Below are 13,641 nucleotides of genomic sequence, written 5' to 3' on the forward strand. Positions count from 1 at the left end.
ACACAAAAACACCATAAATGCTTGTGGACAAGCCCTTCCGCTGTTAAGTCAACCTTCACATTTGTAGCCTGGACACCATGAAAACTCTGCCATGTGCAGATAAGCTAGCGCCATCAAAAATTTTCATGTTTAATTTTTTCACAACTGAATTATCCATAGGTGGTTCACTTTTCGTGTATTTTATTAAAAATTGAAGGGTCAGCTTAACTCTGAGTTGGCTTATTTGCATATATATATATATATATATATATATATATATATATATATATATATGTGTGTGTGTGTGTGTGTGTGTGTGTGTGTGTGTGTATGTATGTATACGCATGCACACACACACACACACACACATACACATATACATATACATACATTATTGGATAAACCCCATCCATGGATAAAGCAATTCCAATTTTGGGAGTGTATTTTGGAACCTATTTTTTTTTCCTTATCCACAAGTGTATATGGTATGACCATAATTCTGTCTTAGCGCTAATACTGTGGGAATATTGGTGGTAGAAAATTGGAAGAAGCTGCTTTGGCAAAGCAACAATTCTGAGACTGAAATTGAGAGGCAAGGAAGATTCAGAAAAATGTAATATTAGATCAGAGTGTATGTGACTGTGTGTATGTGTGTGTGTATGTGTGTGTTTGTGTAAGAGTCAGTGTAATTATATCACAGTAGCAATAGCACTTAGACTTATATACCGCTTCACAGTGCTTTTACAGCCCTCTCTAAGCGGAGAGTCAGCATATTGCCCCCAACAATCTTGAGTCTTCATTTTACCCACTTCGGAAGGATGGAAGCTGAGTCAACTTTGAGCCAGTGAGAATCGAACTGCCAAACTGCTGGCAGCTGGCAATCAGCAGAAATAACCTGCAGTACTGCACTCTAATCACTGTGCCACCGCGGCTCTGTGTAGCATATACAATCTTAAAAGAATTTCCTAAACTAGGAAATATACAGTCTTCTGTGTTATAAGCAGAGCTTTATATACAATAGCTGGAATCTTCTACAAACTTGAATTTATGATGCATCACGATCTCCTGAACGTTTTCCCCCCTTCATCTTTAAAAAAGCATTATTTGATTATTAGCTTATACTGTAGGCTGGGTAATTCCTATATAGACTAATTGACATGTTATAAAAATTATAATTTGTGCTGCACATTTTGAAAAAATAATAGGAAAGGAAAGTTTTCTTGCGAATGTGATAATTCTCTGTTGTTCATGTAATTAGGCCAAGTGATTTCAGATTTTGCAGAGGCCTGTATTTATCCAAGTTCCAAAGCACCTCTGAATAATTTTCAATACATAGCCTTAATAAACTGACAGGTATTATCATTAGGTTTCTTGAATAAATTTTACCCCTGTTGCTCTTCAGTCGCTAAGTCATGTCTGATTTTTTACGAACCCTATGGACCATAGCATCCCAGGTTCCCCACTACTTTTTTTGTCCTAAGTTTAGGATATAGAGAAACTCCCCGATTTATGCCCATAATGGAGCTTACCATAGATAGTGATCCATCTTTCCACAGAGATACTTCTGCTCTTGGTGTCATAAAATGTTGATAAATTCCATTTCCTAAGTGAAATTGCAATTTAGACAAAGATGGGGAAAGAGAGAGACATAGAGAGGGAGATATAGAGAGAAGAGGAGAAGGGGGAGAGTGATACACAGGGGAAGAGGGGGGGAGAGAGGGGCAGGGAGATAGGCATAGAGAGATACAGGGAGAGAGAGGGGAAGATACAGAGAGAGAGGGAGAGAGGAAGAGGGGTTGTGGAGTTGTGTTTTTTAACAACCGGTTCTCCGCCCTAATGACTTGCTGGGTATGCGTGGCTAGGGGTTCATGTGACTGGGTGGGAGTGAGTGACATGGATTTGGCCATGCCCACCCAGGTTTTGTGGCTCCCGCTGTGTTTTCTTTTCCTCTGGGAAACTGGTCCAAATGGCTCTCTGAGGTTTTAAGGTTGCAGACCCCTGTTCTAAGAAGAACTTCATTGAAAATCCTTTTTTTCCCCCCAGAGTCTCATTTGAAGGGTCTCTTTTTTGCCATTTTTTCCATTTTTTTCCAATCAGAGAAAAACTTTTGAAGTGATAGTTTGGGGTTCAGCTCTCTTTCGTCTCTCATGGATGGATGCCTGAGGCATTCTTTGAATTTGGCAGAGCTCTTAGCTCTGAGTGAGCTGCACAATTTCTTTCTGAATTCTTTTTTTCAATCTACTTAGCTGTGGGAGCATTAAAGTCTTGTACTGTCAGCCCTCTGTCTTACTGTTTTGATGCCAACCTCCTTGCCCTCTGCAATACTATCTTAATTGCACCTTTCATGAATTCCTTTCTTTGTTACCTTACACTTTCTCTTTCTTAATGATGTATTGGGAACTGAATTAATGCATTTTTTTCTCCAGATCTGCTGTTATTTAAAAGAAAGATAGAGCTCTGCCTGCACCAGCATTGTTTTCTTTACATCACTGCAAAATAGGGGCACGAAATTTATATTCTAAATGGCATGTCTTCTAGAATTAAGAATGATAATATGAACACGGTGTGTCAGTTATAGAGCATTGTAGCTTCAACCTCTTTTTTCGTAGTGGGGAGTTCTATTTAAAATCCATTTATTTAAAATACGTGTCATCAATCATAGTGGGGTGGAAAGAGATTTCTTTAGAAACCCCATTAAAGAGGGTTTTACTGTTTACTTCAAAAATTTCTGGAGTCTATTTCATCTTCCTTTCCCTCCATTAAGTTGAGCTTTCATCTGTTTCAAAGGAATGTGGAATTGACCTTGATGAAGGGATGGATGAGCCTTTAAGGGAGAAAAAACACCAGAGAAAGTTATTTTGAGGAAGAGATCCAAAATAACTGTGCCTTGATTCTGCTTAATTTGAGAGGGCAGAGGGAAATGCTAGCAGCCTTTCACAATTTTCTTACCCTAAAACAATAAAGCAGGGTTCCTGTAGTCCTGGCGGTATCTCTTTCCTGACATGGCTACCTTAAAAGGCTGACATCTATGGACTACAATTGTCCTTGTTGCTTTTCATCAGTTCAGGACAAAGCTGCAATTTATGTGATGGTTGAGTTAGACTAGAGGTGTCAAACCCACGTGGTCATGGTAGCATCACGTGATGTATCAGGATTCCCCTCCCCCTTCGCTAAACCGGGCGTGGCCAGTGTGTGATGCATCCAGCCTATGGGCCAGGAGTTTGACTGTTGGGGCTTTCTCTCCCATCTTATCTACTTTACGGGATTATTTTGTTAATAGCATTCTTAAAGAGTTTAGAAAAGAATATTCCTGAATGCTAGGAATTTGATAAAAGGATGGCATAAGGATTATTATTTTTTTGGAAAAAAAATTCCAATTAGTGATTGACGACAGCAAGAAATTAAATCATAGGAGCTTAGTATTTTGCTGAGAATTTTCCATCAGATGTTAACTTGCTTTTTCACAGCTGCCAGAGAATGTACGAAATTTCTGATAGGAACATGCATTTGTGAAATGTATTACACATTTACACATGCCGTTTTCTATGGTATAGATCCAAGAAGCTGGGTAGGTCAGCTCAAATACATCTTTAAAATAACTCACACCTTTTTTTTCTGAAAATACGTTAAGCAAAACCTGTTTTGATATACACTGATAATAAACTCTGACCATTCAACTCTCTCTGGCTACCAAATGCTCAATCTCTCAAAATTACATATTAGCCACATCAAAGAAACAATTACTGAAGTTCTTTCCGGTCAAGATTCCAGTACATCAGCAATCATTTTCTTACTATAAAAGAGCATTTAATTTAAATGAGAGTTAATTTTAGACTTAATGAGGCCTGTAGCATCTGATTTGTAGAATCTGGAAATAAGTATGTCATTTCAGACTTCTTTGATGTTAACATTAAGAGCTGTTCAACCCTTTGGATTCAAGTTTCCTTGGACGTTTTCCTTGGGGAGAACACAGTAAATAAACATAGCTTCCTTTTCCAGCATTGTGTAGCTGGTGTAGTTCTCATATTGTGACAATCAGCATTTCAACTCCATTTCTCCCAAGGCTGATGCCTCCTCTAACTTTATTTCCCCCTTCCTGCATTTTCTGTAACCAATATATTCTCCTCGGCTGCCACAGTTATGACTATGTGCTTTGAACCAGTGCTGTGCTTTTTCTGCCATCAATGCTTTCATCACCCTCCCGCTTATTCGGTAACTCCCATGCTTTTGATATTGGTCTCTGTCATCCACATGGCCTTATTTAATTGCCTTTCTATGGCTCCCTTGTCTACCACCTTGACCTGAATGCCTTTTGGTCAGTATTGCTGCAACTATTTCTTTCTTCTGACTTTTTAATTAGGATAACACCAGGTTGCCTCAAATGAGAACCTGGTGAGCCAAATAATTGTCAGCCCAGGAGCATTGTTTGACTATATAGCACGTAGGAAAGCATTTGGAATAAGAATTTTTTTTTTGAGCATTAAAATGCAGCACCTCAAGCAATTATTTGTTGGGACTATGGATAATTGGCTGTCGGTGTGGAATTCGGCAACTCTCGCTGTATAAGGAATTCGGATATGGGATTTAATTCAGTAAATAAATCTCAGCTTTTGATGTAGGCATACAGAATAAACTTGATCCTTGCAAAGTGAGACAGTAAAACTTCACATACTATTAGTAAACTGATTTACTTTTTTAAATATTTAAAAAAGTAGTGATTGAACAAGCACAGAAAGAAAATTAGCCATTTATAAGTGCAATGACTCTGTTTTAGACACTGCTTAGAGTGAGCCTTTATTTTTCATATCGTTGGGGTTTTTCATAGAGATTTTTCTGCTGCTTAGTAAGTACTGTTCAAATGCATTTGGTTTATATTAGGAGATTCTTCAGCTTGAAAATACACATAGGTAATAACAAATAATAGTGACCACATGGCTTGCCCTTTCATAAAAGAAGGTGCTGCTTATAGTTTATCACTATGTTGGTAACCATTATATGGGATTTAGTATTACAAAGAACTCAATGGAAGCAGTTTGTTATCAAACTATCCCAGATAGTTTGATAGTTTCTTGTCAAACTATCCCAGAAAAAAAGTTTTAGATGCCTCTTATGCTTAATATGTCAAGTTAGGATAGTTAGATTAAGGAAGGATATTACTACATTTTAAAATACCTGATTCAATTCTTGCAAGTAGTTAAGTTATACTTGGAGATAATGGGATCTTAGAGATAATCTAATTGAATCCTCTGCCCAATGAAGGAATCTACTATTATACCAATTGTGATAGATGATATCTTGGCTCTATACAAACAGCCTTGGAGGAAGGAGAGTCCATTCTCTCCTGAGACAGACTGTTTTCCTTCATTCATATCACTCTTACCAGTATGAATTTTCCAGTAGAAATTTCCATGCCATTGAACTTCTATCTTCTGCAAAAAAAAAAAACTCTGAACAATTTTTAAAAATATACTTTTATATATTTAAATATAATTCTTAAGAATGGATGTACAGTATGTATGTTATGCATACTTTGATATATATTTATGAGAGTTAGTTTGAAAGGCAGACTCTGAACAACTGCTGTGGATTAAAATCTAACATTTAATTGTCTAGACTGGTTTTAGGATCATTAAAATAAAACAACAGTATGAACTACTGACATGATGTCCCAGTTTAAATAAATAAAGAACTTAATATACTACATTTTCTTAAGGGATTTGCAAGACAACAGTATTAAATTAATCTTTGTTGATAATTATGAGTTTTGGTCTGATCTTCCATTTCCTAAAATGGTTCCCCAGGCAAGATTAATCTCTAATTAAATGGTAGATTATTGCCTCTTTGGCATTCTATATTGTCTCTGAATTTTGAAATGTGCAACTCATGGGTTTTTCTTATTGTGCAGCATGGTTTCAAATTAAGTGTACAGTGTTTGATTTCCACCTAGTCATGGGCTTAATTCAAAAATGGTATTGCTTTTGCATTCTGAAAAAAATTAACTGTTTGAACTCATACCTCTGCACTGAGTAATGAATAGCTTGCAAAATTTTCATGGTAAGCAGCGCCTTAAGAAAAACAGCTTTTCCAGGGTGCTGCTCTGGAGGGTTAAATACAGCCAAACTGCCCAGAACTGAATTGAAACTTTAAGCCATGCCTCTGGTGCTGATTATCTTCAGTTTTTTTTCAGTTCAGCAAGCCCAGTGGACGCGCTTCGAGTTTCTCTTCAATTTTGGATAGATTGCTTGGACTCTCCATTGAGCTACAGTGTAAACATAACTTTCGTGACTTTAAATTGGAGCAGGCTTGGTGAACAAAATTCCCTTTATTTAATTTGGCCATTCTCTCACCTCCTTGGTCCTCCCGGTGTCCTGGATCCCTCAGGCGCCGTAGGGGGCATTTCTATTTTTATCATCCCTTGCCCATTCAGAAGTGGAGATCTACCGATCAGTAGCAGAGTTCCCCAATTTTTTTGGCTTTGCGGACTGAGGGGGGGGGGGGGCGAGAGGATGGTTCTGTGCGAACGGCAGGCAAGTGTGCATGTGCACAGTTTAATTTGCGTAAGTGGTGTTCAGGTGCACCCATTGTTCACACAAATGTGCAGTCGCCCACCACTTCCGTGGCCCATTTTCGAACAGTTCAAGGTTCAGAAGTGGCCCTTAAGCCAGGGGTTGGAGACCCTTAATCTATAGCTTCCATTTCTAATAGCAGAACCACATGTTCTCAAAGCACTGTGGGTAGGAAAGTTGCATTGCTTGAAACATAAATAACACAACTGAAGGTCAGAATTCTTGTAGTCCCCTTTATGACACTTGAAGTGAGATTTCTCCTGGAGTGCCCCTAGTGTGTGGGTTTCATCCTGTATGAACACTGCTAATTTTATGAATGCCTCAGGAACCTCCTGAAAAGGAAAGCCCATATTCCCATTGTTAAATTTGATTTAAGTATTTAACCACTGTGGCAGATGTCTGTGAGATTCTTGGTAGTTTTCAGCTACACAAATCTGTCCTTAATTATATTAACAAAGCTAAGTCTATCATTCCTGAGCACATTCCAAGATGATGCTGTATTTGCTTAGCGGATGTGACCCAGGATCGTCTTTCTCTGTGGTCCGTTGCTAAAGAGTCAGGCATGACATCTCCGCTTCTGTCCCAAAGTTAGCTGAAACAAACCTCTTGTATTAGGTCATCCTTTTACTCGGGGATACAGTTTCTGCTTCATACCAGAGTTCCCGAAATAACATTGGAGCTCTTCTTTCTTTCTTTCTCAAGCCCAGTTAACTGATTTTTCCGATAGATGGGACTGGACATCTTGCTGGCTCTTGAGATTATCAGTGCTGCTGAAACGCCAGACGGATTGCTGCAAAGTGACATAAGAAATTCCTACTCCGAGAGGTTGTACCATCGGCATTCTGGAATGAGCTTTGAATTTAGAACTCCCTAAGTGTTGCCCAGTGATCCCAGGATTGGCCTCGAAAGAGACTCTTATTACCTGCTCATTCAGGAATTCCATATTTTTAGGTGCAAGTTGGACAGACTCAGATTTTAAAAGTATAAAAAGATAATTCTTTTTTTTTAATTACTCTTTTGATAAAACTACTGTTTAGAAGTTTGGGAATAGGTTGCATCAGTACCTTCCTGAATTTTTGGTTGCAGTTACATTCATACCAGATTCTTTAATTATCATGCAATTTCCTTCCTGTCTTTAATTTTAGAGCAGATGCAAATCTGTTCTTTATGATCATCTAAACTGTCATATATGGTAAAGACATATTCCTGAGTAGTCATATAAAAATAGTCCTACGCATAGCTGATTTAGAGAAACGGCATAATTTTATAATACAACAGGTTCAATTTGATATCAGTTAAATTCATTTTAGTGAAAATAATTTAATTAATAGTTAAACTATTTAAATCATGATTTACACATTGGGCAATACAATTCTATTGTTTGTTGAGTGAGAGTATCTGAATGTATATTTTTTTTAGAACTCAGATTCTTCTAACGTTATTAGGGGAATACAGTAATCCAAATCATATTGAGGATTTGAAGCCCTGCATCTTTCATTGGAGCGATTTGATTTAAAAGTGCATCAAAAACTATTTTGGCTGCAAATATTGACACAGCAAAGAACGTAGTTGAATTTTACATGAAAGGTAAAAGCAAGTTACCGCTGTGCCATTTTCATGGCAGTGCCACAGAAGTTGGCTTGCTGTTGATTTCTTCTGGGATGCTTTCTGACTCTCCAGTCTAACCTGCAGCTATGATATCTTGTGGTCATTTCTTGTCCAAATGCTAACCCACGGGTGTCAAACTTACCTTCACATGACGTATTTTCCCTTTGTGGAGCTGGGATGGGTGTGGCCTGTGCATGAGGCATCTGGCCCACGGGCCACCAGTTTCACATCCCTGTGCTAACTAGACCTGCTTAAACCTTAGTCCCGTAAGATTGACCAAATGCTGCCACCTGCTCAGGCAGGGAATTTACGCAAATCTGGTCATCGTTCATTATTAGTAAGTTTTCCTAATTGTAGAGAACATTTGTAGCTTGGATAATATGGAGGCAAAGATTTGTCCTCCAAGCTTGTTGCTTAGCTCCTGGATATTTCGTTACCAGACTAGGTAATATCTTCAATGGTTTTTTGGGGGGGTGAAGTGTCTTGTTCATTTGTATACTAATATTTCTTAAATATTCAGTGCTGAATATTGAACACTGATCTTGGTGATTTCTGAGCTGATCTCAGAGTAAACAGAGCAAGCAAGTAATAATTGATTGGTGGGTATACCACCCAGAATTGTTGAGAGTTGGATGTCCACCCAGGTATCCATGCATCATCTATGTCTGTCCATCCATCCATCCATCCATCCAGTCTATAGATTAGATTGGGAAGCTGCAAAGCCTTAGAGCAAGGCAGTGGCTAACAACACCATTTTCCCAAGAAAACAACATGGGTAAGCTAGTGTATCACCAAAAGTTGACCTTGACGTGAGGAAAACTTTGTCTTTGTTATTTCTGCTTAAGATTTCACACATATTTGTGTCTCTGTGTGTGATAGAAACAATGTCATGTTTTTGTCATTGATTATTTTTTCCCCTATGCTATATCTATTGTATTTGTCTCTTTACAAAAATAGGTTAAATAAATCACCAGCATATAGCTGTATTTTCTGAACAGGGGACCTTTTTCCTTTGACATGAATTACTATTGATATCTTGTTACAGTCAGCATTTGGAAGAATAGATGCCTGTATTGTAATCGGTTCCTGTTTCATCAGCAGATAAAGATTGACTGAATAGAAAGTATTGAAAATATTGCTAAAAAAATGAGCAACAGATGGTACTGGTTTCATTCTTTCTTAGTGTCTATGGTCTACATGTCCTTGGCCATCTTTCTTTTGAAGGACATGTTTTTTTCTCAGATTTTGGCAGGATTAAAAATAAACATTATCTTTGCAAGTTGTTCAAGACAACTGAAAAAGACTTGGGAATAGTGATTAAAGAATGAATATTTCTTTTGAAAACCACATTAAGAACTTCGGCCTTAACAGATCCAGCTATTTCTTCATTGCTAAGTTCAGGCTCAGCTATTAGATAGAATTGGCCAGCACTCCAAATATTCCATTATCATATTCCATTTGAGAACTTGTGGAAAGAATAAAATAGTTATATTACAAAAATACTTGGCAAAGCAGGTTCATTAGCCTTTATTTCTGGAGCACTAAATCTTTTGCTAAGAGGGACATTTAAGGCAGTGTTTCTCAACCTTGGCGACTTTCAGTCCTATGGACTTCAACTCCCAGAATTCCCCCAGCCAGCTATGCTGGCTGGGGGATTCTGGGAGTTGAAGTCCAAAGGACTGAAAGTCGCCAAGGTTGAGAAACACTGATTTAAGGGACCATTCCAACTGTTCACCCCCAGTTTGGGAACTTCTTCACTTTGTTTTAAATTTCTTCTCAGATTCCATAATTTACAGCATTGTTTGTGAACAACCGGCACATGAGGCATTTGAAATTCTTTTAACTGTTTTTCAATTTTCATTTCTGCTTAATTTAGTAGTGTATGTATTTTCTTGACATATCACTTCTTTCTGGGGAAAAAATATGTTCCTTTGTTGATATACAAACCCATTCTGGATATTGCTGTACTCATCAAGTCTTAGGATATAAATTTTCCTATCTGGTTTATTTTTTTTTGATTACTTGGTTTCTTTATATACTTCATCAGTTGTTCTTCTGCAATGTCTGCTGTTTCTGTTATCCTGTATCCTGGTTGAAGTGACAGAAATGTGGGTTTAGTGTGCATTCTCATCTATACCAAAAGGAGAATTGCATAAATCAGCAGTCTCCAACCTTTCCGGCTTTGCGGACTGGGGGGGGGGGGGGCAGGAAGATGGTTCTACGCAAGCAGAGGGTTATTGTACATATAGCTCAATTTATAAAAGTGGTAGATATGCTGCTGGCATAAATGGAGCTATGCGCACATGCTTGCCTGTCCACTTTGCACACAAGTGGCCACTTTGGTGGGCTCGGTTTTGAACATCCTGTGGCCAAGTAGTTGCCTGCAGCCTGGAGGTTGGGCAAAATAACCTGGCACAACCCCTGGCATAAATGGTGTGTGTTTTTTAACTGTAATTATTGATTTATGTTACAATCTTATCTATCCCTATTTCTGTATGATAGAGCATCTAACTCAGTGGTTCCCAACCTTTTTTTGGCCATGCCCCACCTTAGCATCTTTAAAATCCTGATGCCCCTCACCCCTGTGACATAATTCTTAACTATTCAAAAAGTGAACTCCTACTTACGTGGAGGAAGCCTAAAAGGCCAAGTTTAAACTTGGTTTAAACAGGGTTCCAAAGAACATGGCATCTATAAAAGAGAAAAATTAAAAAACGATAGACAGTAGAAGTTCTGTGGAACTTAAAAAATAATAGTATGAAAGGATATGAAAAAAAAAACAGCAAATAAAGTTTCAAAACATAATAAGGAACTGAAATGCATAAATATAAAATAATTTTAACAAAAGCTTTTTCTGTAACACTTGGATCATATTAATTACTATACTGATCTTGACTAAGCTAAAAAAACTAAACTGGGTTGGATCACTGTTTTGTGGAGGATGGGAAGCTACCAGGCAAATACCAGGCCTGTGTATTAGACTGTAAAGTTGGAAAAATTCCCAGCAACAGGCAAGGCCAAAAACACTTTGGCAATTGCATGTAACCTCATCTGGAATCAAGCTTGATTCCGGATGATGGAATATTCATTCACCTGAAAATCCACCCTTTCAAAAATGTTTTATTGCTACATTTGCTTTTTTCTCATACACATTGATGGACTGATTCTTTGTCTTATTTGTGTGTGTGTGTGTGTGTGTGTGTGTGTGTGTGTGTTTGTGTGTTTTCATTCCCCTGAAATGTATTCTCTGAAGGACATCCATTCTATCCAGCAATTACACAGACCTAGAAATGAAGCCAAACGTTGGGAAAATTAGGACAGATTTATGAAATGTGAAAGCTGCATTATTAAATAATCAGAATTACATTTAAAAACTCACCATTACTATTTGAAGCAAGGTTTTTTGACTGCAGTGTTTAGATTGTAAAAATTATATTCTGTAGCAGGGACTTTACTCTCTGCTGCATAAATTGTGTGGACTGGATGTAAAATTGATTTTGAATGCGGCAGAATAAGATAAGTTGATAGTCAAATTGGTGTTTGTGCCAAAGCAGCTTCCTGGTGAAATTGTTCAATGCACACAGAATTCAGAGGAACAGTTTTCTGTTATGCCTCAATACATCATTGTCATCAGTGCAAAGATCTTGGGTTTTTTTCCTCAGTATTGCAAGGAAAGGAGCAGCACCGCTTCCTAATTCTCTCTTTGCACACAGAGACTAGAGTTGAGTTGCTATATTGGAACAGGGGGTATCACATCTGTCCCCCTGACATTTGGTCAGATTTCTACTGTCTAAATTACTTTTAATTCCTCCAAGAAAGGAGATTTCACCTCACAGTGAGGCAGCTTATTCCTGGTAAATAAATGAGGTGAAATAAATCTTTTCCCCACTTATGTAATTATTAGATCTGCCACCTTCAATGAGAGTGTAAAATTCCCCCTTCAGTTAGATCAGGGCACATCCCGCCAGGAACCGGCACATGCATAGGGTCCAGGCAGCGTACGAAACCACGTCCACCCAAGTCCACAGAAAAACTGTCCTCTATGGAACCGGTCCCTGGCACCCAAAGGGTTAGGAGTCTCTGAGTTAGATCAGGGATCCCCAACCCTGGTCCATGGACCAGCACTGGTTCATGGCAGGCCAGAAATTGGTCCATGCAAACAAGCGGGATGCAGGCAGTACGTGAAACCACGCCCATTCCGCTCCACAGAAAAACCTCTCTCCACAGATCCAGTCCATGGTGCCCAAAAGGTTGGGGGCCACTGAGTTAGATGATTACACAACTCTACTCTGAATATTTTAAAGTGTTATATGTAGCCCTCAGGTAGGAATAGTAATTGGGACCAGTATTGCCGTCCCTAAGCAATGCAGTCATAAAGCATGATGTCACGTGACAGCATTGTGTAGCAATGACAAATCCCAGCAGTCTGGTTGCTGTTTTAATCCTAACTTGTTTTTAAGTGTTAAGCAGCAAGAGCAAAGAGTTTAGGGGTAATGTAAGAGGACCTGGGAGAGCTAGTGCAGGCCCTGCATAAATTGGGAGAGGTGAAGAGAGTCCAGGGAAGGAGATGCAGCGCATCTGCAGGAAGGCCAGGTGTGGGTGGGTTAGTATGACAAGATGCAGAGACGGAAGCCCAGATGTGGATGTGGTGTGGTAGGGCACGTGTTCAGGAAGGCCAGGGGAAACTTACCAAGGTAATCTTTCCTGCTGGCTTCCCCAGTGACTTTGCTTGTGAGAAGCCAGCAGGAAACTGGTGATCACTTGACCTTGGGATGTTGCAATTCTCTTGTAAACCAGTTTTCAAGTGTCTAATTATGACCACATTCCTGCAAGGATGCTGTGACAGCCGGAACTTCAAGGATCAGTTGTAAGTACCACTCATTTAGTACGGTTGCCACTTTAAATAGGCGCTGAATGAGTGGAAGGCAAGGCAGGGTTATCTGTATTTTTCCAGGAGGATGAAATTAACATTTCCAGTTTTCAAATATCTGTTTTTGGGAGGCAGCTATCCCAATACCACCCTCCCATTTTCCTTTTCTGAAAATTTACTGTATTTTAGGTAATGGAGGCATTGACCTATTTTTAGAGCACATGTTTGAAGTAATCTAAGATCCTACAAAATTTAATTTTGTGGTCAACAAGGCTGATAGCGTCTTGCCAGAAAATGGGTATTTCTGTGATTTGATTACATTCTTGTTAAACTGCACACAGAAACAATTTATCCCCCCGCCCCCCCAAAAAAAGAAAGTATGAACAGGCCTGTGGTATACTTACTGGACTTTTAAAGAGAAATTACTGTATACCTCTGGGATCTATGTTCTGCCTCATGTGTTTCTCCATTTCTCAGAAAGGACCCCTAGGAAACGTCAAGAAATAGCTAAGCAAAAAGTTGAGGAATTAACAACAAAAAACCTTGTTCAGGAGAGGAATCTGGCAGCTTTAGACCATAGACAGATGAGTCTAATAATGGAGAAATTTCTGCTGGGAA

At 38.7% G+C, this 13,641-nt stretch overlaps 1 protein-coding gene across 2 annotated transcripts in view; it reads left to right on the top strand.

The window, feature by feature from the left end:
- The window catches only part of SLC66A2 (solute carrier family 66 member 2), a 67,352-nt gene that overhangs the window by 41,851 nt on the left and 11,860 nt on the right, over nucleotides 1-13,641 (top strand). The gene's annotated exons all lie outside the window — the stretch shown is intronic.

The sequence above is a fragment of the Thamnophis elegans genome, chromosome 8 (assembly GCF_009769535.1).
Source record: "Thamnophis elegans isolate rThaEle1 chromosome 8, rThaEle1.pri, whole genome shotgun sequence".
In the NCBI taxonomy this organism is placed as follows: domain Eukaryota; kingdom Metazoa; phylum Chordata; class Lepidosauria; order Squamata; family Colubridae; genus Thamnophis; species Thamnophis elegans.